Source organism: Sus scrofa, chromosome 15, assembly GCF_000003025.6.
Source record: "Sus scrofa isolate TJ Tabasco breed Duroc chromosome 15, Sscrofa11.1, whole genome shotgun sequence".
Lineage (NCBI taxonomy): Eukaryota > Metazoa > Chordata > Mammalia > Artiodactyla > Suidae > Sus > Sus scrofa.
In genome coordinates, this window is record NC_010457.5 from 103891520 (window position 1) to 103915967 (window position 24448).

General features: G+C 42.2%; 1 protein-coding gene across 4 annotated transcripts in view; it reads left to right on the top strand.

Moving 5' to 3' along the window:
* The window catches only part of SPATS2L (spermatogenesis associated serine rich 2 like), a 181110-nt gene that overhangs the window by 12104 nt on the left and 144558 nt on the right, over window positions 1-24448 (top strand). For all 4 annotated transcript variants that reach the window (XM_021074583.1, NM_001177916.1, XM_021074576.1 and 1 more), the window contains 1 exon segment: window positions 10199-10247. The gene's annotated coding sequence lies outside the window, so the exon portion shown is untranslated.

Consider the following 24448-nt stretch of genomic DNA (forward strand, 5'->3'; position numbering starts at 1 on the left):
GGTGATATCAACGAAGTCGCCACGACGAAATTAATTCATAATTTCTAAACGCTGGTAAATTTTCATCTTCTCGCCTCTTCTGGCCTGCCTTTAAATTTATAGTTATTTCTCATTTATTATGGCGAGGCATGTTTAGCTCTTGCTTACCTAAATGCACTGGGGGTATCTTAGAAAAGTCATTGCAATGGAAATTAGAAGCACAGATGTGGGTGTTGGAAAGGGATCGTAGATGCTGTGGTCTGATGGTCACAAAAGCAGGAATCCCTTCCGCAGAATCTCAGCCAGCCAGCTGCCATTTGAACCCTACCAGGAAGGAGGCGGTCACAATTTTGTGATGCTGAGGGCGTCTGCCAATGGTTATCTGCAGTGCTCCTAGATCTTAAGCCCCTTGAGATTTGGACTTTGTGTCATTTGTGGTTAGACTAATACTCATTACCAAGCACAGCCGGACAAAAGTACTAGACTCTGCCTCCCTGCAACATCCCCATTCATCGTCCATCACCCTTTGGAGTGCCACGGACAGAAGGGCACCTGGGTATGGTTCTTGGCCATCACTATGGTACCTCCTACTCGAAGGCTTCTCTTTTCAAGCTCACATGGTCCCTTTTCTTTCGGATGAGAGTCCATCCTATTAACACCGTTCACCCGCTGCTCTGCCTGCGCCCTTTTAAAAGCTAGGCATCTTGAACTCAGCACTCTGCTCCTGGGTTCCCTGAGCGACCCAGGACAGGGGATGTCCCAACTCCCTCCTCCAGGGTACCCTTCCTTTGCTCATCTCATCAGACACCATGTTGGCCTTCATTTCAAATCAGGGGCAGCACGTTGCTGGTATATATACAAAGTCAAATAAAACTTCCCAGTCTCTTTCTGAACAATCATTATGAAGCCAGTTCTCTGTATTCTGTACCTGTGCAGTCAGCTGTGTCTGTGTCCCATGGAGAGGACTTTAGCCTGGTTACCTTTTGTGCCTTTTTGGCAAATCACTTTTCCTCTCCAGCAAGACATTTTTGAATTCTAAGTTTAAAAATTCAGTCTCTCAGGGGTACATCTGCCACTGATTTGTCAGTTACACTTTTTGAGAATGGTCCTTTCTCTGCTTTTGATTCAATGTGGACCAAGACAGGCCAAGGATGGGTCCTGTGACTTTCTGCAAGAGCCTTCCTGACATCCATACATGAACTTTGATAGTTGTTTTGCTGTTTGTTTGTTTGTTTGAACCAGTTTGATCACTTTGCTCTTGTGTTTATTTTCTTGCCTGCACACGTTCTAAGAGGAGACAATCAGGAAAGACTTAGATGCCCTAGTGCTGCTATCATTATTGATCCCTTTATTGACAATCATCGAACCTCTATTATGAAGTGAAACAGGATTCATTAGGAGTAGCTTTTAGACTGTGTTCATTTTGCTTTTGAGAAATTCACGAAAAAGCATATCTAAAGAAGCTTATTTTTAATTTATTTTCAGAAAATGGCAACTCAGTAAGATAAATTCATGCTTCACCTATAGTTTTAACTCACATGAACTTGTTTGTTTGGTTCAGAGGAATTGCTTTCTCATATATCATTCTGTTCTCTTTATGGAATCATGGCTTTGAAAATGAGTGGGTGGTGTGACAGGAAATCATTCCTTAGGTGACACGCCAGCTCATCATTATACTCACACCTCCTGGGACAGACAGTAATCAGGCTGAGGCTTGTCTAAACAGCATGCCTGCATCTATGTAAATGGCTCCATGACATTCTCACTACCTGTGACCATGACAGAGAATGCCATCATGTCACTAATGAATGTGTTTTCTCTACATGGAAAAGTCTGTATTATTTGAAAAGGGTTTCCCCCACACACACACAAAATTCTTTGACTTTTATGTTAATATCAAATGTCTGGCAATTATACGTAGGGTGCGTTCTGTACTGTGTTTTGTTGTATTCTCACTCTTTACCTTAGACTCGGAAAAAAAAAAATTAGAAAGACTAGTAGCACTGAGGAGCCCAAATTGGTTATAATTCAAGGAATAAACCCTCATTTCATAAAACTACTATTATTTTTGTAGTGCTATATATTTTACAAAATACTTTCACAAGGGTTTTTTTTTTTTTTTTGGAAAAAAAAGTTTTTTCCAAGTTGTGAAAATAATGCATATGCCTTATGATAATGAAATGGATAAAAGAGAATTAAAAGTCAAGTAAAATTTCTCTACCCAGAGATTGTCATTATTAGCATCTGGTATGTTTTCCTTCCAGATATGCATGTGTATGTGACCGTGAGGATGTGCAAACGTGTGTGTGTGTGTGAGTGTGTGTGTATGTGTGTTTAAACTACCTTCATGGTGGACCTAAGAAATCTGTACTAAAGAATAAATGTGACGCTGTAGTTAAAAGTGCCTTGGCATCAGCCACTTCGAGAGTCCAGTCCTGGCCATGCTACCTATGTAGGGACTGTAAATTGCTTAAACTATCAAAACTTTATAATTTCAACTTCTATAAAATGGGGATAATAATAGTATGCATCTAGTAAGTTTACGGTAAGAATTGATAAAATAATGCATGTAAAGCATATAGCATGACACATGCCTCATAGTAAATGCTCAGTAAATGTGAGCTATTGTTGTTATTATACAGGTTTTCTTCTCTGTTTTCCTCACTTAAATTCTAGGATAGCAATTTCTCTTGTCAAAAAATATTATTTGAAAAATATTTGCAGTGACTGCATGCATTTCAGTCATTGAATGCATGAATATACCTTAATGTAATCATTTTCCTCCGCTTAGACCCTTCCCACTTCTTTGCTGTCATAAAGAGCACTGCAGTTAATATCCTTCACATTCTTTTTTTGCGCAGAAACAGCAAAAGGAATTACTAATGGCATTTTATAGAGAGGCAGAAAAAAAATCTAAGAATTCTTTAGTATCTACTAATGTGCCAGGTTATATGCTAAGTTTTTAATTGCAAAATTCTCACTTAACTCTTCCACAACCCCCTCGAGGTACAGCTGTTACCCCATTTTTCAGATGAAAAGGCTCTAAGGGGGAATAAGTAGTTTGCCCAAGGTCACAGAGATAGTGGTGTTAGGGATGGTATTTGAAGCCAGCTGTCTGATTTCAAAGCTTAAGCTTTTCCATTCTGGCAGGCAGTTCATGCCTATCTTTTTAAGGCTGGTGGAATGAATAGTTACCATTGTGCTTTTCACAAAATGTCACTTGGTGCCACATAAAAGATAGGACACTTGGCTGGAATTCTTGGCTTTCCCAATATAGTACCTCTTGTGTGCGTATGTTCTTATATGTTTTGGAATCAAGCCTCATTAAAATAAGGTGTTAACTAAAGGAAACAAAACATTGGTATGATTATTTGATGAGAGCAAACCTCAGGGAAGAAAACATTTATTTAGTCCAAAACACAAAAGTTGTCTTTGTTTTAGTTGGATGGACTAGGCCAGAATTACTTATCTCCTTAGGAATCAGAGGATTTCACACAACTCAGTATAGGAATTAAACAGTAGCAGCCAAAGTAAATTGATGCTGTCAAAAGGGATTGTAAGTTTCATTACCTGTATATTAGGGGTTGAAAGGAAAAATCTTTAGCCTCAGCTATAAGATGATACATCAGGCAAGAGCTGTAGAATTGCTGTAAGTATTGTATAGGTATAGGAAGACATAAAATATATGGGGATAAACCCCCAAAGAATTATTTGGTGAGTGGACAGGTTGTCTTGGCAGCTCTCAAATCTGACTTACAGCCTGTAGGGTGGCAGTCAATTTTTGTAGGAAAAATGCATAATTAATACGAAGATCAAGGTATTGCCGGTCAGTACCTAACACAGGATTTCTTAGAACAAAGGAACACTTCAGGTTGTCGTTTAAGAGGGTAATCCTCATCATTTCGTAGGTCTCAGTTGTTAGTAAAAATGCAAGGAGAAAAAAAAACACAAACCCTAATAGTAATAGTTCATATCCAAGAGGTACTTTGTTGCAGAGTTTATAACCCACTATGGTCTAGTTGAGAAAGCTATCTTTGGTTTCTGAGTTCTTGAATTTTCATAGCCCTTGAGCTTACACATTCTTGCTTAGAATTGTTCCAGTTTTCCTTCAGTCATTTTAGTTCTTGCAAGGGTCCCTCATCACCCAATAACTAAAATGGTTTTGCCTCTTGATACAGCCTGGCCACCAACTTGGCCTGTGGAGAGCATGTCTGCCATGCCAGTGTTGCTGGTGCAAAGGGCCCAGAAAGTTAAATTTGGGCTCTTTACACACTTAGTGAGTAGTCAGAACTGTGGGCAGAGGATGGGATATGAATCTGTGGATTGGATCTAAGATGTAGCTCCGTCCAGCGCTTGGTAGACGTCTAACACTGGGCAGAGCGCTGTACCATCTCTGAGCCCTGGCTTCCGGGGCTCTCACCCAGAGATAATGACGCCTACATAGTCAGAGGTCATAGGAAGGCTTAAATGGATTGAGCAAATCCATGGGTTCACTCAAACATGCTTTTATGATTAGTTCCCACATTATTAATTAATGGCCACAGGTCATGCCTCCCAAGGAGAAGCCGATTTACCATTTAAAATATTTCCAAATGGATAATGGAAATATTTGCAAAATATATGTAAGAACACACCACTCCTGGGGCTGACCTCACCAGACCTTCCTAACTTGTTGCTTATACTTTACCCAGTAGTAATGAGACTACTTTGTCCAGGAAACCAGTGGTGCCCAGTGAGCTTGGCATCTCTCAGAGCTTGAGCACTCACTCTCATGGCACAGCCTTCTGTTGAGGGAAGGAGGTCTTGCCATTAGCAGGTGGTTCCTTTGAACACAGTAAAAATCTTTATGAAAATAGGCACTTAGGTCTATGACATTGCTCCAGGATAGTAGCAAAACTTATACAGTTGATGCGTTATTTTAGCTTTCAATAAATAGAGGCTCACAAAAAGACTATCAGATAAAGAAACACATTTTATCACATTACAAACCAGATTACATTATAAACAATGATTGGAAACTGATCATTCAAGCAATCATGTTGCTGAAGGGGAGAAGGAAAGAGAAGAGTAAGTTAGGAATTTTGACACTGAACATCACGCAAACTTTTCTGAAGTCTCTCATGGCTCCCCCAGCCTTGATTCTGTCGGCAAGAGCTGAGAAACTTAGAGTCTGGCTGCCAGAGGGTAAATCCCAAGCTGGGCTGCACACATTCCCTTTCCCTGGGCTGCTGTGGGCTGACGTCGTTGTTCTTTTATGCCTCCCGGATGGTCGTGGGGGCCCTTTCTCTCCATCTTTTAGAAGGACAGGATGTGTTCATGGGCCACCCCAGCTTGGTCTCACTTTAGGACCCTTATGAAGGCATTTCAGGTACTTAATGATTGAAAGGTCTCTGTAGCGTTCCCCAGGAATGGGTGTGTGTGTGTGAGCTGAGTACCGGATAGGTTACACATCATCACCATGCACACTTAGCAGTAGGGAGTCAACACAAGGTCCCAGATTTCCCCCCACCACCACCACCCCCAGCTCCTTGAGCACTCAAGCTAGCTGGGAATGGCTGAGCCTGCTGGCTACACTTTTCTTGAGTCAATTTCTAACGTTTGCTTCTCTTTCTACACAAGAAGCTCTTCTGAATTTCCCTCATTTGCCATGATGCCACATTTCATTCGGCTCATGTCTTCATCAGCTATGTCTTGAGTGTCTGCTCTGCACTAGGCACTGTGAGATGAACAAAGAGGAGCCATATCACACACCTCACGTAGAAAGCCAGACATGCCTCTGGGGCTGAAAGAAAGGGAGAAGTTAAATATATAATGATATTTTTTTCAGCTGTACTTTCTACAATACATGGTACTACCTAAAAATCTATACCAATATTTATTTATGCAGCAAATCCCATGATAATGAAAATTCCTGTTATCCGTGATGGTGGCAAGCATCATTAGAACACAATTCCCATACAGCAGAAGACTTTGGCGTGTCCCTTGGAGGGAGCCGAAGTGGGATTTGACTTATATATCAAGCTTTTCCTGGTTTCGACATTTTGATATTTTTCATTTCCACATGTCAACAAATACCTGACTTGATATTAAAGCCCGTTAAATCAATATTGCCTGCTGTAGTCAAGGTAGAGAAACATATATCCAAGGGCAGCATATCCCCTGCAGCCATATTTTGTTAAGTACATATATTTCTATCATAAACCTCCTTGATTGGGAGTTCCCATCATGGCTCAGTGGTTAACGAATCCGACTAGGAACCACGAGGTTGAGGGTTCGATCCCTGCCCTTGCTCAGTGGGTTAAGGATCCGGTGTTGCTGTGAGCTGTGGTGTAGGTCGCAGATGCGGCTCGGATCTGGCGTTGCTGTGGCTGTGGTGTAGGCCGGCGGTTACAGCTCCGATTAGACCCCTAGCCTGGGAACCTCCATATGCCGCGGGAGAGGCCCTAGAAAAGGCAAAAAGATTAAAAACAGAAAAGCAAAAAAACCTCCTTGATTGAACTACCTTCAGATACATAGGATGAAAGTGTCAACCCAGCGACTGTAAAAAAAAAAAGAGAAAAGCCAGAGAATCTCTGATCCTGTTCCCCCCCCCCCATTTAAGCAATCCCATCATTTATTTCGTGACTTTCATCATAAGGAATGACAGTATCTTGATTGTGTGGTAGCTGTGGTTTCTTGCTCTTTGCTCTAAAAGGCTCCCTTTAACCCATTTTCCCAGCTCCCGTTCCAACAGAGGATTTCTGAGCAGAGCAGCAAAGTAGCAAATACAAGTGAACCCGAGAGCCTCAGACTGGAGGAATCTAATCATTGTAATGAAAGGGAGAGGGAGGTGGAAGCGTCTGACGGACTCTTTTTCTGGACTTTGGCTTCTTAGAAGATTTCTGAAAAGTACTTGTTAAAAACTCATGGCACTTCTTTAAAGAAATGGCCTGAAGCATCAATTTATAAACACCCGCGCTTTTATTTACTGTTACCAGAAAAGCGTAACTTCTCTTGCCTGTGTATTATGAATAGAAGAGTGACTGTCATTTATTGGGCTCCCACTCTGTGCTGAGCACTTACAGAATCTCCCCTCTCATAGTCAAAATGATGCTTTAAGACCTGTGTCATTATTTCCATTTCACGTGCAACTTAGGCTGCTGAGTAACGTATCCGAGGACACCAAGCTGGAAAGGGTAAAAGCAGGTATTTGAACTCGTTTCACTGATTCCAAAGGCTTTTCACTGTTTACATCAAGTGATTTTCCTTAATATATCATGAGATGTAAAAAGATGTTTTTTCCAAATTGTTTAAAGTATCACGTGCTCATTATAGGCAGTTTGGAGAGCAGGCAAAATAATAAAGAAGAAAAAAATCACTTGTAATTCTTCACCCCAGGCATGAACGAACACTACTAAAATTTTAATTTTTTTTCTTTCTAGGCTTAAGAAAGCTCTAATTTATATATCCGAGAGAGCCTTTTTCCTCAGAGCTATCATCTTTGAAGTTTATGCATGTTCTCTAACAATGTTACCACTGCTCAAAACAATTTTGGAATCCCTTTTAGAGCCAGTTTAGGAACTAAAGTCTCTGTGGACTCCCAGGCACTGGATCCTTTGGTAGAGACAGAGCAAAGACAGTGTGTCTCTTACCTGAATATCTGTCAAAAGTAATATATTTTTCTCTTCTATATTTTGTGCCTTCTAAAATTATATGCGGGAGGTCCCTTTGTAGCTCAGTGGTTCACAAACCCTACTAGGATCCATGAGGATGTGGGTTCGATCCCTGGCCTTGCTCAGTGGGTTAAGGATCCAGCATTGCCATGGGTTGTGGTGGACGTCGCAGACGGGCTCGGATCCCGCGTTACTGTGGCTGTGGCATAGGCTGGTAGCTGTAGCTCCAATTGGACCCCTAGCCTGAGAACCTCCATACACTACAGGTGCAGCCCTCAGAGGAAAAAAAAATTATATGCTTCAAATATTTGACCATCCTGTAAAGAATACCATCATTGCCTTCTTTAAGATCCATAAACATCCTCTGTGACTTCTATTGGGGCAGGGGATGGAATTTACCAAAATGCTCCTATGTCAGAGATTGATGGACACTTCGGGTTAAGTCTTTATTTAAAATTAAGTCTATAAATGTTGAATATCTCATTGACATCTCATATTATTTATTACATTGTCAACACAACGCTGTCTGCCTTTTGTGGTACATTAAGAAAATCAAAGAATTGTTTTGCTCCAAAGTTTGGAAAGGTTATTTTAAAATCAATTTCTTTTTAATAGAAATATTATACTCCCTGAATTATTTCCCTCCGAGGAATTTCTGTAAAAGCAAATATATCTTAAGTGCAATGAACTGATCTTTAAATAAAGTCAGTAGCATCTTGTGTCAAAGTACATGCTTCTCAAAGAAGCAGACACACATTCACACCCACACATGTAGGCATGAAGGAAACGATTGCCATCAAAATAGCCATTGGTATACTTTATTAATGCGAAGAAAGTCAATTAGTTAAGTGCCAGCTGGGTTCTCCTCTCTTTGGTTTATTGCCCACAACACTGTGCCTTTTAGAAAACAGACCTAACCCTCAATTTGAGCATTTCCGTTGTCTGGTTTCTGCCTTATTTTTCACAGACATTCTTATCTGCCCCATAATCTTAGCCTCCCAGTCTGCTTCCCAGACTGCTGGGCAGCTGAGACACTGGGACCCTGGGTCCCGAGATTGGTGCAGAGTCCTTAGGGGCCACCCCCAGGGTTCAGATGGGGGTGCACGGGCATCCTGAGGGCTGCACTTCCCTGGTCTTGCCGTTGCCAAGATTTCCCACGATAAGACCTCATCGCCCTCTCAGAGCTCATTGCAAAGTGTAGGCTTTGTCTTGTGTTGATATCCGGGGCACTACTCACAGTGATTGGCATTGTGTCAATGTGGTAGATAAATGAAGGCTTACAATATATTCTTTCAGAAATGGACTGTTGGGAAGCAAAGTTAGTCTGATGGAAAGAGAGTCAGAATAGAATTGCGGATTCAAATCTCGGGGCTTAAGAGCCTCTAGGTCAGTCCTCTCACTTTGAGATGAAACCCAGGGAGATCAGCTGACTTGGAGGAGGTCATCCAGAGAGTTGGTGCCAAGCCAAGCCCAGCATCCAGCGTCCCGAGGTCCTGTCCCAGCTTCTCAGCATTCCCTTCTGTCCTGGTTCCCTGGTTGTTTCATGGACATTGAGCTGACTTTGCAGGATCAGAGACCAAAACATTTGAAGCCCCACATGGTACTTAACAGAGCATCGGCTGCAGGGGGATTCTCAGGGAACACCCGAAGAGCTTGTGGAATTAGTGAGTGATTATCTGGTTGACTTAGGACACCAACACCTGTCTCTGTGCCTAAGTGGTTACTAGCTGAGTGGTGAGTTCCCTGGGCTTGTGTGGATAGTACAGGCTCTCTCTTGGACAGAAACAATAATAACAATGGCTAATATTTCTTTGTGATAAATTAGGCAGCATATCCCTGTGGTTTAGAGTCCAGGCCCTGTGGTCAGGTGGTCACAGAATCCCAGCTCCATCACATGCCCCATACATTTTTATGAGACAGGTGATTTGACCTTTCAGTGCCTCATTTTCTATGTCTGCAAGATGCCAATAGCAATAGTGCCTACCTCAGAGTATTGAAGAATTAACCCCTTTGAAGCCCTAGAACAATGCCAAGCACTTGGTAAACCAGCAATAAATGTTAGCTATTGTTGTTATTAAAATGCCACTACTGCATATAGTAAATTCATTGCACAAATTCTATACCCAGTCTTCTCAGCACCTCTGTGAGGAAGCTACTATTATTTTATGTTTTGGCCGCACTCACGGCATATGGAAGTTCCTGGGCCAGGGATCAAATCCAAGCCACAGCTGTGGCAGTACCAGGTCCTCTACCCATTACACAGGCCCGGGGATTGTACTTGCACCTCAGCAGCGACCCCAGCTGCCCCAGAGACAATGCCCAACACTTAACCCACTGCACCACAGTGGGAGCTCTGAGGAAGCTACTATTGTTATCTCCCATTTTACAGTTGAGCAAACTGAGGCACAAAGGGGCACTCTACCTACACAGTTTTAGGTCCTGGGTAAGGCCCTCTTCCCTCTCTGCTTGGCTCCAGATCCTACGCTTGGGTGCGGGTATGATGGAGATGAGTGGTGTAGCTTTGAAATGTAAGATCTGACCTCCCTTTTTTTTCTTTTCTTTTCTAGAGCATTCCAGACTGTATCTGCTTTCAGAAATATCTCTGTGGATCCCCAGGTAAGTGGAGAGGGGCCCCACTTGTCTTAGCCTATCTCAGCCTCTCGGGGTTTCAGCACCAGAGTGCTTCTTTACAGGGGTGCACCCTGAAGAGACAAGTTGCTCTTTGGGGCGGGGCGGGGGGGATTGAGGGGCCAGGGGCAAGGAACAGAGGACAGGAGGCACTGCCCCTCCCCACCCCACCCCCGCCCCATTGTGTGGCTTCTTCACCCACATCCACGTTTCTGTGGATTTCTTTAGTTTCCTACAAAATACTTCAGAGTACCAGAAAAAGGGTCTTTTATAGATATCCCTGTGCTGGAGAAAGGAATTGCGGTTAAGAGTGGCGGGCTCTGGAGCCAGACTGCCTGGCTTTCCACGTTCGCCGTGATAACTATTTTTGCCATGGTTGCCGTTGCCAAAGAACTTGGTCCAGTGAATGTAGGGGCCTGGCTCACCATCTTCCGCACCTACTCAGTGCCGAGTGGGAATGGAAGACCACAGGCTTTTGAGCCAGACAACCTGGCTTTGCATCCTGCTTCTGCTGCCTAGTGAAGTGCGGTCATTGCATGTCACCCACTTCTCTGAGCCTCCGTTCCATCATCCTCTCTAATGTGGGGAGAATTATACCCATCTTTCAGAGTTATTGGGATAGTTCTAGCTCATGTATCTAAAGTAGACTATGTGAGATTGGCATTCAATTAAATGTAATTATTAATATTATCTGTTATTGGTATTTGAATGGATTCATCACAAGTATTTGCTGAATGCATCTTATTTTTGATTCCTCGTGATTTCCTTGAAATATATTTACTCCCTCCCCCCACCGCCGCCGCACGCCCAGCAGTCTTGCTTGTTTAAAGTAATTTGCTTAGCAAGCCATGTATTTGTTGTGAAAAGATCATCTCTGGTCCAGATCCTGTCAAATGGTTGTAAATTCCAAAAGTAGTTCAAATTAATGAGGTCTTATTGCACCTAGATGTTTCCATGGATGTTTAATCTAAATTTGATTCTTTCTCCATAACGCTGAAACTTCCAGTAGTGAGATAACTGTGATTTTTTTAAGAAGAGCCATTAACGCTGGTTGGAGTTGGTTGTATTCTGTGAATGGAATAGAATATTTTACTTCCTCATATCTGAAATCTGAATCATCATGAAGACTTTTTTTTTTATTTTAACTGTAATTCAAAGAGAATTATTATGGAACCTACTGTGTTGATTCCTTCTCTCTCTGTCTCTGTCTGTCTCTCTCACATACATATACACACACACAAAAAAAAAACACACACACACTCAGACACCCCTCTTAGTTTTTCTTTCCATTAAACAACTGAAGAGTTACTATGTAAATTCTGGCAGCCATCTCCCCATCAGACAAGCAAGGGCACAATCAATTCCTGTTTTCTTGGAACATACCAAATAATCAGAAACTCTGATTATTCTGCTGGAAGGCAACAAACAACTTGATGGAAAGATGTACCAATTGAAAACAATTCAGATCATATTTTTTGTCAGGAGAATGAGATGCCTCCAGCTGTCTGTCACTAATTATATTAGAGGTAGAAAGCAGGAATGTTTTAGCCTGCAAAAGATTACTGGAGTTGCATGTTGGAACACTGCTCTTACTGGCTACTTATCTCGGAACAGTGGCATTGGCCGTCCATTCTGTAACTCATCTTGGCAGCTGGTAGTCATCTCAAACACATGTCACATGAGCACATTTAAGGAATTTTCTAATTATAGTTCAGAGGCTTTACTTTTATCTTTTTATGCTCATTTTGCAGACATCCCTGATTGAAATGATTTCTCCCTCAGCATAATCCTATTGCCAGCAGTTACAAAGGAACAGGGAGATGGCAAAGAAGACCCACAATAACTGAAGAGGTGTCCGAATTCAATTAGGAAGAGACCTCTCCCATGTGGACGCATAAGCCATATAAATCCATTTTAATTGTGAGCTGTGGTACTTATCTGGTCATGTTTATTTTGGATGAAAGTGCCAAAGCTGGATTTAGACCAGAACTCCAGATCTTCAAGCTCTAATGACTAATTTGGGTATCCATTGAATCCCTTAATTCATTTCTTAATTAGTTCTCCCAGAATTAGAGTTGCTTAGTTACAATCATTTTCACAAAATTTTCAAATAAAAACAAATGTACATAGATTTTTTTTTTCCACCTATGGCTCACACATTTGCCCTGGTCTTAAAGGACTATTCTTGTTGTTATCAAAATAATAACAACAATGGCAAGAACAAAACTAACATGTTGCCAGGTAGTACTGTAGCCAATGGGCTGAGGCACCAGGGATTGGTTTTGATTCCTAGTCCAGCTACTTATAGCCATGGGACCTTGGTCAAGTTACCTTCCCTCCCTGTGCCTCAGTTTCCTTTTGTAAAATGGGAAGAATAATAGTAGCTATCTCATAGGGTTGTTTTAAGGATTAAAAAAGTATCACATGTATGAACTAATATGTAGGCAATGCCTGGCACTATAATAGATGCTACGTATTATGTCTATTGTCAACAAGACAATGAGGGACTGGTGAGCAGACTTGCTGGTGCACGATAAGCATGTCCCATTTATGAAGTCCATTTGGAGATCACTTGTGATGGCAATGAAACGCTGGAGACTCTGAGGTTGGGATTAACCTCTATCGTTTGTTTTTGCACTCTTCGGTTTAGTTCAGGATTAACATTTTTGACTTTCCATGCTTGATCAATACGAGTGCTAACTTGAAACCTTTTGGTGCAAAATTGCTTTAAAATCTGAATGAACATTTTGTTGTCTCAGTATTGGCCCTCATTAAAAGGAAAAAAGCAATTGCAATATGTAAAAAATATATATGTGGTGGGGAGAGGAGATTGGGAAGAATTGGCTTCAGTAAATTCACTGGAAATTTTCAGACTATTTTTTAACACAGTTAAATGCCTTTAATGTCTTGGTTCAAAATTTAATCAGTGTGCAGGAGTGAAAGTCTAGGGAAAGATAAATCTAGTAATTTAATGAGCTTTCTTCATGGCTACATAAGAGTTGGTTTATGTTAAAATTAACTGCCAAGTGATTCACTAGAATTACCTTTCCTTAAGTTTTTTTTTTTTTAAATTAAGATAGGATTCAGCAATTCTATTGTTGTGGATGCACATGTATGTGCTTGTGCGTGTGTGCGTGCGTGTGTGTGTGTGTGTGTGTAAGACATATAAAATGTTCTGAGCAGCATGTTTGTACTCGTCTCAAATTAGATTCACCCAAAATATCCATCAGTAGTAGAATGGATGACTAAATCCTGGTGGAATACCATGCAGCAATGAAAAAAGAATAAACTGGAACTATACACAGTAAGAGGAAGTTATCTTACAGACATAATGTTGCCAGAGAGAAGATACAAAAGAATACACAGCAGTCTTCTTCTTTTTATATAAAGTGTGAAAATGTACAAAACAACCCTGTGGCTAAGGGGTACAGGCCTGAATGGCTAAAACCATAAAGAAAGGCCAGGAATTTTTTTACTGAAAGAACCAGGATAGTGGTTCACTTTAAGGGAGGGCACTCTAGAAAAGAGAGGGGAGCTTGAGGGCTTCTGAAAGTGCTAACAATGTTTTGGTTTTTGTCTGGGCTGATAGTTGTGTGGTAGTAATACAGAGAGTGTATTATATCAAACACTGCACTTTTCTATATTTTCCTGGTTGTGGGTTATAGTTCATTATTAAAGTTTTTTAAAATGCAAAATAAATTGTCTTTTCTGTCTGGGATGGTTTATCCTTGTCCTGCCGAGCTTTAGGTCGAGAGATTCCTTGTGATTATCTTATAATCACTAGGAGTAAACTACTGCCTCCCTACCTGCCTCCAAAGTAGGATATGCATGCACCCCACGGGGCTCTTGGGAGGATTCATTTGTTTGAGAAAGAAATTGATGGGAACCTATATTTCCATTCATTTTTCTTATCATGAAACCTTATGGTAAAGATGGGAACCATATTGACACTGGCATCATCCTGGGTCCATGTGCCAGGTGGGTGGGCATCATCTGGACGGAGAGAGGTGAGGCCTCCCCTTGGCAGTGGCTTCCCCTCTGGCTCCCCTGCTTGGGTTATGAAATATATCATGAAATACATGAAATACGTCATGCCTAGTTAACTGGATTGACAACTTCTATGTTTTAGTTTTAACAACCCCTCACACACCAACAGAATCTTGAAAAGACTCTGCAAAGAATTCCCATAAAGTGAATATAATTTTAATATTGCCAGCAACAAGGAAATGACAAAACTTAGCATGAACCCTGGTGGCCACATTAGGAGGACATGACAGTGATCATTGGATCCAATCTAGCAAGAAGCTGGCCGCCAAAATTCTAAATTATCTGGAAAACATATAAATTTGTATCCACTATGGTTAATTAATCATGAACATGGGTGCATTTGTCTGGAGACATCCTGGTTAGCAAAACCATCAATTCTGTCATTCTTCTTTTCTCTTGGGTTTGTTTGGAAGGGTATATAACATGTTCGTACAGTAATACAGGTCTATGAGTTGCACACAAACAGCCAAGCATGTTTGGTGGTGGTTGTTCAAACACGTCAGATAAAAATACCTTGGATGCCACTACCATGTAGTTTAAAGTCTACTCTCTTCTCTTAGTTGATTGTGTAGAAGATGGAAAACCTGCCATCCATGGCAAAAAGAGGCACTTCTTGGTCTTAATTTTTTTTTTTTTTACAAATATCAATGCTAAGGCAATAGTTTGTAGATTTTACTTTCTTCCTCCTTTCTCCAAGCCTTGGTTTGGAGTTGGGTTGGAGAGAATCCAAAGATGTATATACTCAGAACAGCTCCGTTTTTGGTTTGTTCTTATCCCCTGTAAGATATCTTTAGGATTACATCTATTCATATGCACCCGCATATAGTGGGAAGGGTGCTTGACCAGCAGTCAGGAGAATGGGTTCTAAGCCTGTTTCTGCCTCTTGCCAGCATCCAGGCCATAGCACAGAGGCAGTACCCTCTGAGCCACCTTTGCTTTTTCTCTATCATGAGGGTGATTGTCACAACACTTCCCTGACACTGACAGGCACCACATGTGAAAGCATCTGTAAAACGGAGTTTCCTACAAACAGAAGGAAGGAATGATATGATCTTGAGCCTCCTACTTCACCTTTAACAGAATGTAACTTCTTCTTAAAGGGCGGACAACCTGGAATTCCCAGGTGGCCTAGCAGTTAAGGATCTGGCACTGTCACTGCTATGGCTCAGGTCACTGCTGTGGTGCGGGTTCGATCCCTGGCCCAGGAACTTCCATATGCCACAGCACAGCAAAAAAAAAAAAAAAAGTGCTTATGTCCTAACCTACAAGGCTCTCTTGATTGGAAGCTTCAGAAAACTGGCTGGCTCGCATAACCAAATCAGAATTATTTTTTAAGTTGTTTTATTGAGAGCATCCTAGGGGCATCTCGCAAACTTGAAGGGATGGTGGAACCTACAAACTCACAAAGGGCCACCACAGGCGAGACCTTGCAGTCTTGGCAGAAGAAGGCTTTGCAGCCTCTTCTCAGGGGCATCACCATCAATGTAATAGAGTGCTGATGACTTCTGTCCTCTAGATTTCATGGTTCCAAGTCTGAGGCTCCTAGAAGAGTGAATCTAATCCATCCAGATTAGGTTGATGAACCACCTTTTGGCCAGTTAGCCTCGGGCCAGGGCACAGAGGATGGACAGGACCTCTGGGAGCTCCAACCCCGCAGGTCTGGGCCATCTCAGGAAATCAAACATCTACAAGCCTCTGCTTACTGCTGATACGAATGTTTCCATAGTGGTTAACGACTCAACTCTCTTTAAGGGATTTGAAAGAAAGGGATCCAAGAACTGTAAATACAGCAGCATATCTGTGTGTTTCTCAACAAATGTCAGTACACCTAATTGAGCCTGGGCTTCTCAATTTTTCTTTTTTCTTTTTTTTTTGTTTTTGTTTTTTTTTTTTTTTGCCATTTTTTGGGCCTCTCCCTCGGCATATAGAGGTTCCCAGATTAGGGGCCTAATTGGAGCTGTAGCCACCAGCCTACGCCACAGCCACAGCAACGTGGGATCCAAGCCGCATCTGCGACCTACACCACAGCTCACGGCAACACCAGATCCTTAACCCACTGAGCAAGGCCAGGGATAGAACCCGCAACTTCATGGTTTCTAGTCGGATTCGTTAACCACTGAGCCACAACGGGAACTCCTCAGTTTTTCTTTAGGTGAACACTGGACTTGAAATCACTTTCATTAGATGCTGGGAAGTCTCTGTACGTCCCAAGAGGTCCTTCTGCCCAGGCTGCTTCTCTAAGCTTTGATTCCACTGCTACCTTTAGCTACGGCTTTACCTCTTGTTAGAAAGAAGGCATTAAATCAATTTTAGCATTGTATGCCAATGTGGAAGGAAGATAAGGGGGTGCATAGAGTCTGCATACCATAGGCAAGTCATCATACCATTAAAGGACCTTCATTTTTTTTTCCTCTTGAGAACCTATTCAAGTATATTTGAATGTATCATAGCCCTTCCTAGACAGATGTATACAGCTGTTACTCACACCAAATGGACATTTGATCCATAGCATTTGTTCCACCAGGGCTCAAGCAAATACTTACTATATTGCCATAATGGAAACAATGAAAATGTTTATTTCCCAGAAAAATCAATGCATAGCTTCCAAAACAAGTTAAACAGGGCTATCCAATATTGCCCTGGCAAGTCCTAAATAGAGTACTGTCCCCTTTGGAGTATTCACTATAAAGCTATAAAGAGTGCAGAAATTCTTTGTTTTTGAGCACACATGCGTATGTAATAACCGAAATTTACATGGTTAACACGGTGAAATTTCTTTATGTAAAAGAAGATTTCTTAGAGAAAAGAAGCCATGTAGGGAAGAGATATGGTAATAAAAATAACTCTTTTACCACATTTCCATTTTCCCAAATCCTGAGTTATCATGTAATCCACGGTTTATACTTTTTTAACCAACTCCCAATAGATTACCAGCCCAGGGCTTCACACTGGTTAGGTTGTAAGGATGATTTATCAGTTGTCAGATTTCAAGTGCTGACCCATGAAATGTTAAACTTGTATTGGCAGCTGTTGTCCCTAAGTTTGCAGATGTCCTGACTAATGCTTTGAAAGACCAGCATTAGCAATAAATCACAGCATACATAATTTTTCAATAAAGTAATGGAAAGGGTTTTGCCTTCTAAGCTTTGGTATTTGGAAGTTACTTACATGGGAAATGAAAGTAAAGGGGTGAAACGTTCTCAGGCTTTAACGCTTCATTTTGGGGCCAGCCATAGTCAATAGCTAAAGCATCTCGGTAGCTTTGTTCTCCTAACCCTGAGATCTCTTGGCTCCGGGAACTGACAAAGCGCCAAGTATAGGCCTAATTGCATTCCTAGTTACTGAGAGAAAAAAAAAAAAAATCTCAAAGGAATTTTCCTTTTCTTTCAAAGGAGTACCTTAAGCATTAACATTTTTCTGGAATAGCGAAATTGTTTATAAGACTTTTGCAAAGCTTTCTGAAAAGAGAGCTTGAAGAGGGCTCCGGCAGCCAATTAAGAGGCATGTGGTGCTCACCTAGAGTAACAATGAGGGAGATGAAATCAAACAAGTAGGAGAGATGTGGCTTTGTCTTCCAAGCTCGCATGCTGATTAATGAGCTGATATTCTCTTTTCTTCTTCTTTCTCTATGGTCTCCTCAAAGACTTAGCAAAATAGTACATGATATATTCAGCTAGCCCCGTAATAGACCACCGGCTGAGTGTAAGTTCTGTTCACTAGTATTTGCAGTGCTTGTGACCACTGCTTGATAAATGAGACATGTTCAGTTCTTATGTGTTGAATGAAGAAATAGATTCAGGCAGGTCTTTTAGTGATCTGTATCTTGGTGATTTGTATATTGGGCTGAATGTATTCTGGGCCAGATTAATTCTGATCAAGGAGTCAATATCCAAGTTTAGCAGATTGGTTCTTCCACATGATGGAGAATAAGAGCCTGGAGAAACCCAGACTTGGGACAACCTGGATACTCCGTGATGTAAAAGGAACGGATACAACTTTCCAGGAGGCTGAATTTACTCCAGAAGTCAGCATATCCAATGAAAAGGTTTAGTTTATTACAGCTTTCCTTAACATAAATACGTCTGCAGCGTTCTTACCATACTGATGGGATCCGTTTCAACTTTATAGAATTTTGCTTTTAACCCATCCGTTGGCGAGCACCCAGTGCCAAGGCCAAGGGCTAGCTCTCTGCTTCATTTCCCTTCTCCAAGCTGCACCTTCTCTCACAAAGCCAGGCAGCTGTCTCCCAAATGTATGCTGTCAGCCACATAGGAAACCAGATGACCGAAAGAGGGTAAATCAGCACAAATTTATCGTCAAAGCTGAGAGAAAGAGCCTCAAAGTGAATGTTCTGCTGACTGTGGGTCCGAAGTGTTATCCTGGTATCTCAAGGACAGAATGTTTAATAAAGATGTGGGTACACAGTACACATTGACCTCCAGGCATGCTGAACTGTGTCAGCCAGAAAACCGTTCCTTAGAGTTTACAATTTCCCCTTTTTCCTACATTAAAAAATGCTAATGTGAACTCTTGACTCTCAACAACACATGTTCTTACTGTATATCAGGCAAAGAGTAAATAAGACACTCGCCTAATGACACAACAGTTCCTTTTAACGCAGCAAGCTGGAAGTAATTTTAGCTTGTTTCCTTTTTTCTAGACTTTATGGAAATAGGCCACCATCGTTTTTATCCCACCATTCTTCATTACCTTATAGCATGCTTCCCGTTTATGCAGTGAAGAACTGTTTTTAAAGACTCTTGAGGGACATCCTTTAACACATTCTTTTAAAAAATAATTCTTCATCTATAGTACCCCCCTTAGAATGTCTGAGGGTTCAAAAATATAGAAACTTCTTAATGAGCGATGCTTAATGGTCTGTGCAGAGTGTTGCCATATTTACTCCTAGTTCAGTGAATGTAAATTATATTTAATTAGTCATTCTGGGAAAGTAGTAGATGTTCTAGGATAGATGCAGTACCTAAAACCCACTGTTTGCCTATTATGTAAAGTATTTATAGGTGAAGTTCTATGAGTAGTATTTATAGATGGAAAGAAATATTTGCTATAGCATAAAAGTCATAATATTATGAAGAACATGTCTTGTCCAGGCATGAAAAACATCCATGTGGGACAGAGTTTTATAAAAATTCTTTATAAACTTTAAAGTGCTATATGAGAATAATCATGTTATTGTTATTTTTACACGTGTAACAGGCAGAACTTCTAGGCTGAATGACAGTCCATCACTTTGTGTTTTCATGCTGAATATGTTCCTGTTTCCAGGGAGATTTCCTTTTTCACATGTAACCCTCATGTCAGAGCCTCCTTGAGTTCTGTAAATGGGCTCCTCCACATGCACTTGTCTTTTGGTTTTTATTTTTTTGTTTTTCTAGGGCCACACCTGCAGCATATTGAGGTTCCCGGGCTAGGGGTCGAATTGGAGCTGTAGCCGCCAGCCTACACCACAGCCACAGCAACTCGGGATCTGAGCCGCATCTGCAACCTACACCACAGCTCACGGCAATGCCAGATCCTTAACCCACCAAGCAAGGCCAGGGACTGAACCTGCGTCCTCACGGATGCTAGTCGGGTTCATTAGCTGCTGAGCCATGACGGAAACTCCCTGCACTTGTCTTTTGAATCCTCCAGACCACACTTGCGCCAGTAGATGCTTCACACGATGCTTTAGGAGGAGGTATAATTTCTAGGAAAGACCCTCAACCAGCATCACAACTGTAGTCCCAGGTGGCTGCTTAAGAGCCCCACTGAGGGCTCCCAGTCCGTCCCGGGCACTGAAATAGGACTGAGAAAACACTCATTTCTGATCCTATGTGTGCCCCCCCCCAATCCACCTTATGGTCCTCTGACAGACCTGCTTTTCCAGAACATCCCTGCCATGACACTCTCTGCAGCAGTTTTGGTATCTTCTGCAGTTGGTCCAGTCATCTGGTTTTTTTTTTTTTTTTTCTTGCCATTCCTAAGTCTCGGTTGGTCTCTATTCCTCTGCTCTCCCAACACCAAATGCTTTTTGCACCTCAGCTCCTTTTTGCCCCCATGGCTGCAAGAAACTAGAAACAAGAAAATGTGTCCTGGTAATAGTCCTCTGCCAATTTCCCACTGCCCTCGTCCCAGGGTGAAACTGCTCTTTTCCACCGAATTGCCAGCCACGTCTCTGTTCCCCGCTCCTGCCCGTGTGCTCCCTGGGAGAGGGTGCAGCGGGGGATGGGCAGGCTGGCAGCGCTGCCCTTTCTCCCCGGCGCCCGCCCCGAGAAATGCTTCATTGTCCCCACCGAGGGCCAGGCCATGGGAAACAGGCTCCCGGACAGTCACCATGGGCTACACAAATATTACTTCCATTTAGCTTGACCTTTCATTGTGCTCGAAAATGACTGAAAATACTTAAAGGCTGTACAATATTTTTCTGGAAACAAAAATAAATGGGGTTCTTTTAAGAAGCCACACTTGAACTTTTGCCCTTTCCTTCCTTTTTAGAGTCATTGTATCCAGTTCAAGGTTTCCTTTCTGCCTATCTTTTCCTTTGGTGAGAAATGGCTAATTTCTCTACTGATAAAATTATGAATCATAGAAACAATGTAATGGCTCAAGATAAGGATACTTCTTAGGACTTGCAAACGCTCAGCTTTGGGAATTGAGTCTTGCGAACATTTCTCAAGTGCTGACTGGGTGCCGGGCAGCCAGGCTGATTGACGAATTCTAGAACCACTGCAATGCATTCATGCACCTTATCCTCACAAAGGCCCTGGGAGGTGGGTGGTATTGTCAATCGTCCGTGTTTTAGGATGGAGACAATGAAGCAGAGCGAAGGTCAGTTAGTTGCCAAGTTCACATGGTTAACAGAGGGCAGGGCCTAGACTTGAACCTGGGGGCCTGCCTCTCCCGACAAAGCCGTATGATTGAGCCATTACATCGTTTCTATGATTCCCAACATTAGCTGCCTAAATGCCTTGCGTGCGTCACATAAGCTCATCTCCCAAGCGGGACTAGAAGCACCTACCTTACTAAATTGTGGGGAGGATCAAATGAAACAATTATTTGAAAGGGCCCAGTAGATTGTGATGTGCTAAAGCATCAGGGTTAAGTTTGGGCTCATGGTTGACCTGACATTTTCTACTAGTCAGGTGGGTCTTATTGTTGAGTCTGGCCCTTGCTCCTTGGATGGTCTGTCTGTTCAGATGAAAAACTGCATGTTTATCTTGAGGTTTTTTGATATTTCAGAAAACATTAGGTTTCACAGTAAAAAATAACCCTTTTATTCCAAAATGGTGGCATCTGGCAGTATTTAGAGTGTAGGCAAAACTCAGCATAACCTTTTTAATATGCTAAGTTCAGTGGCATTTGTTCCCTCTCACGTTAATGTAGCACCTAGCACCCCTCCCCTTTTTTTTCTAAATCACGTAAGATTAATTTTCTTCCAAGTCTTCTGTTCACCACGTACTGAGGGCTTGTCGTGAAGTGTATAACATGGGGTCTGGGACCATGTCGTTTCAGCATGCAGACCCGAAACAGAAGAGACACCAGGCAAGGCAGAGGCCAATGGGAGAGAGGTGGAAATTGAATCTAACTGAGGATTTAGGGGGGAGTTCCCGTTGTGGACCCAACCAGTATCCACGAGGACTCGGATTCAATCCCTGGCCTTGCTCAGAGAGTTAAGGTTCTGGCATTGCTGTGAGCTGCAGTGTAGGTCAAAGGCACAGCTCAGATCTGGCATTGCTGTGGCTGTGGTGGAGGCTGGCAGCTACAGCTCTGATTCGTCCCCTAGCCTGGGACTCTCCATATGCCCCAGGTGCAGCCCTAAAACTAGGAAAAAAAAAAAAAAAAGAGGATTTAGGGAGTTCCCACTGTGGCACAAAGGTATCAGCAGTGTGTCTGCAGCACCAGAATGTAGGTTCAGTCTGTTAGATTTTCTACTACAGATATGATATCTTTTTTTTTTTTGTCTTTTTGCCATTTCTTGGGCTGCTCCCCCCGCATATGGAGGTTCCCAGGCTAGGGGTCCAATCGGAGCTGTAGCCGCCGGCCTACACCAGAGCCACAGCAATTCGGGATCCGAGCTGCATCTGCAAGCTACACCACAGCTCACAGCAACACCAGATCCTTAACCCACTGAGCAAGGCCAGGGATCGAACCCACAACCTCGTGGTTCCTAGTTGGATTCGTTAACCACTGAGCCATGACAGGAACTCCAAGATATGATATCTTTATGTTGGATATGTGCTGCCCTGCTTACCGGTGGTTGTAGTGGTGATGGAGGTGTTACCTGTGATTGTAATGATGGTTTTGAAGGAGGTGATGGTGTTGGTGATGGAGGTATGGCAGAGAGTGGTGGAGGTGATAGAGGCTAAATTTTTTGAACACTCACTGCATCAAGCACGATACTGAATGCTTCACAGAATCTTCTTGAATTCTTAGAAAGCTTTGAAGTACTAATAGCCCCATCCAAACAGAGATTCAGTTATGTCACTTGATTCAGTTCTTTCAGCTCATATGTGACATAGTCAGAAAGTGGACTCCAGAGCCACTTGGCAAACCCACCGTTCATCATGTCTCATCATTGTCATTAAATCAATTTCCTGGTATTCCCACTGTGGCACAATGTGCAGGTGGCATGTCTGCAGTGCAGGAACACAGGTTCAATCCCCAGCTGCCACAGTCGGTTAAAGGATCCAGTGTTGCCGCAGCCACGGCACAGCTCTGGCTCATTTTTGAGCTGCAACCTACACCACAGCTCACAGCAACACCGGATCCTTAATCCACTGAGCAAGGCCAGGGGTGGCTGTGGGCTGGCCAAAAAAGAGACAAAAAAAAAAAAAAAAAAAAAAGATGAGGATTTAGGAGACCACAGCTAAATAGACCCCAAGCTTCAAAACATGGGATAGGAGACCAGAGCCAGGCCCCAAGAGGTCTGACGGGTGGTGCTGAAGAGTGGAAGGACCTCAGAAGTAACAGAAATAGGAGACTCCAAGACAAGCCAAGCAGGAGATGAATGTTTCCTGTGGCTGGTCCAGGGAACCTCCTCCCACTGATGCCAGACCTGTTCTCCTTGCTCTCAGACCCTCATGTGTATTTTGGGGTCTCACAATCTTCTCACAAGTCAGAAGTCGGAGGTGAGGTCTTACAGCCCCTTGTTGGAAGTGCGTACCCTAAAGGCCTGACTTTTGTGATTCTTGCATCTCGTGCATCCTAGAAATGGGGTTCTTCCTGGTTTTCTTAGGAGCCTGGGATTGCATACCTAGGGCTCAGTGTTTGGAGGGTCTTCCAAGCAGGATTCATGGTCATAGTGAGTTATTTTTTTTCCTCATTTCTGGATAAGAACAATATCCTTGCTATTCGCTTTTCAAATATAGCAAGCAGTCAGGATAGAAGAATATCCTTATGTTAGGAAAGAAGTTGGCAGCCTCAGTGATGTGAAAATGTCCAATTTAGAAGACACGTTTGAAAAGAAGAGCTGCTTAAAGTCCTTTTTTGGAATCATGGAATAAAAATGAATAAATGAAAAAATCTGAAGAAAAATGTGTGGTCTGGCAACAGATTCTACCTCCTCTCTTATGTCTTGCAGGTACTTATGTCTTGCTTTTGCCTGCACTTCAGGTGTCGTTTTTATCATTTCATTAAAATGTCAAATTGCAGACTGATTCTGGCATTTAATTGGGACCCTACCTTAGATGAGAAATTTTCTAGCTAATGCATGTAACCAGCACACTACGAAAGTGTCGCCAGGGACTAAACATCTAGAATCTCTAAGAATCCTAGTGAGTGCATAAAAAGACTATTTAACAGGAGAAGGGGGGAAAGGCATCAAGTTTCAAAGAAAGAGTCAAAATGAAATGTATAAGTCAGTCATGCCTGGAGGTATATAAATAGAGGGCTTCTAGTAAAAAAAAAAACTAGTCGATTAAGGTGCCTGCAGTTAAGACTCATCAGAATTATTGGTAATGGCACATCTGTTACACTTGAGCAGCCCAAGTGTGCCTGTAGGTTTCTCTTCTTGAGGTGTTGAACTGGATCAGAGCACTTGGTATACCTGAGACTCAATAGTTTCAAGTAAATGAAACTATTGACCCCCTTTGTAGAGATAATTGATACATATTTTTTTAGTCTTTTAAAATGTGTTCACTCTT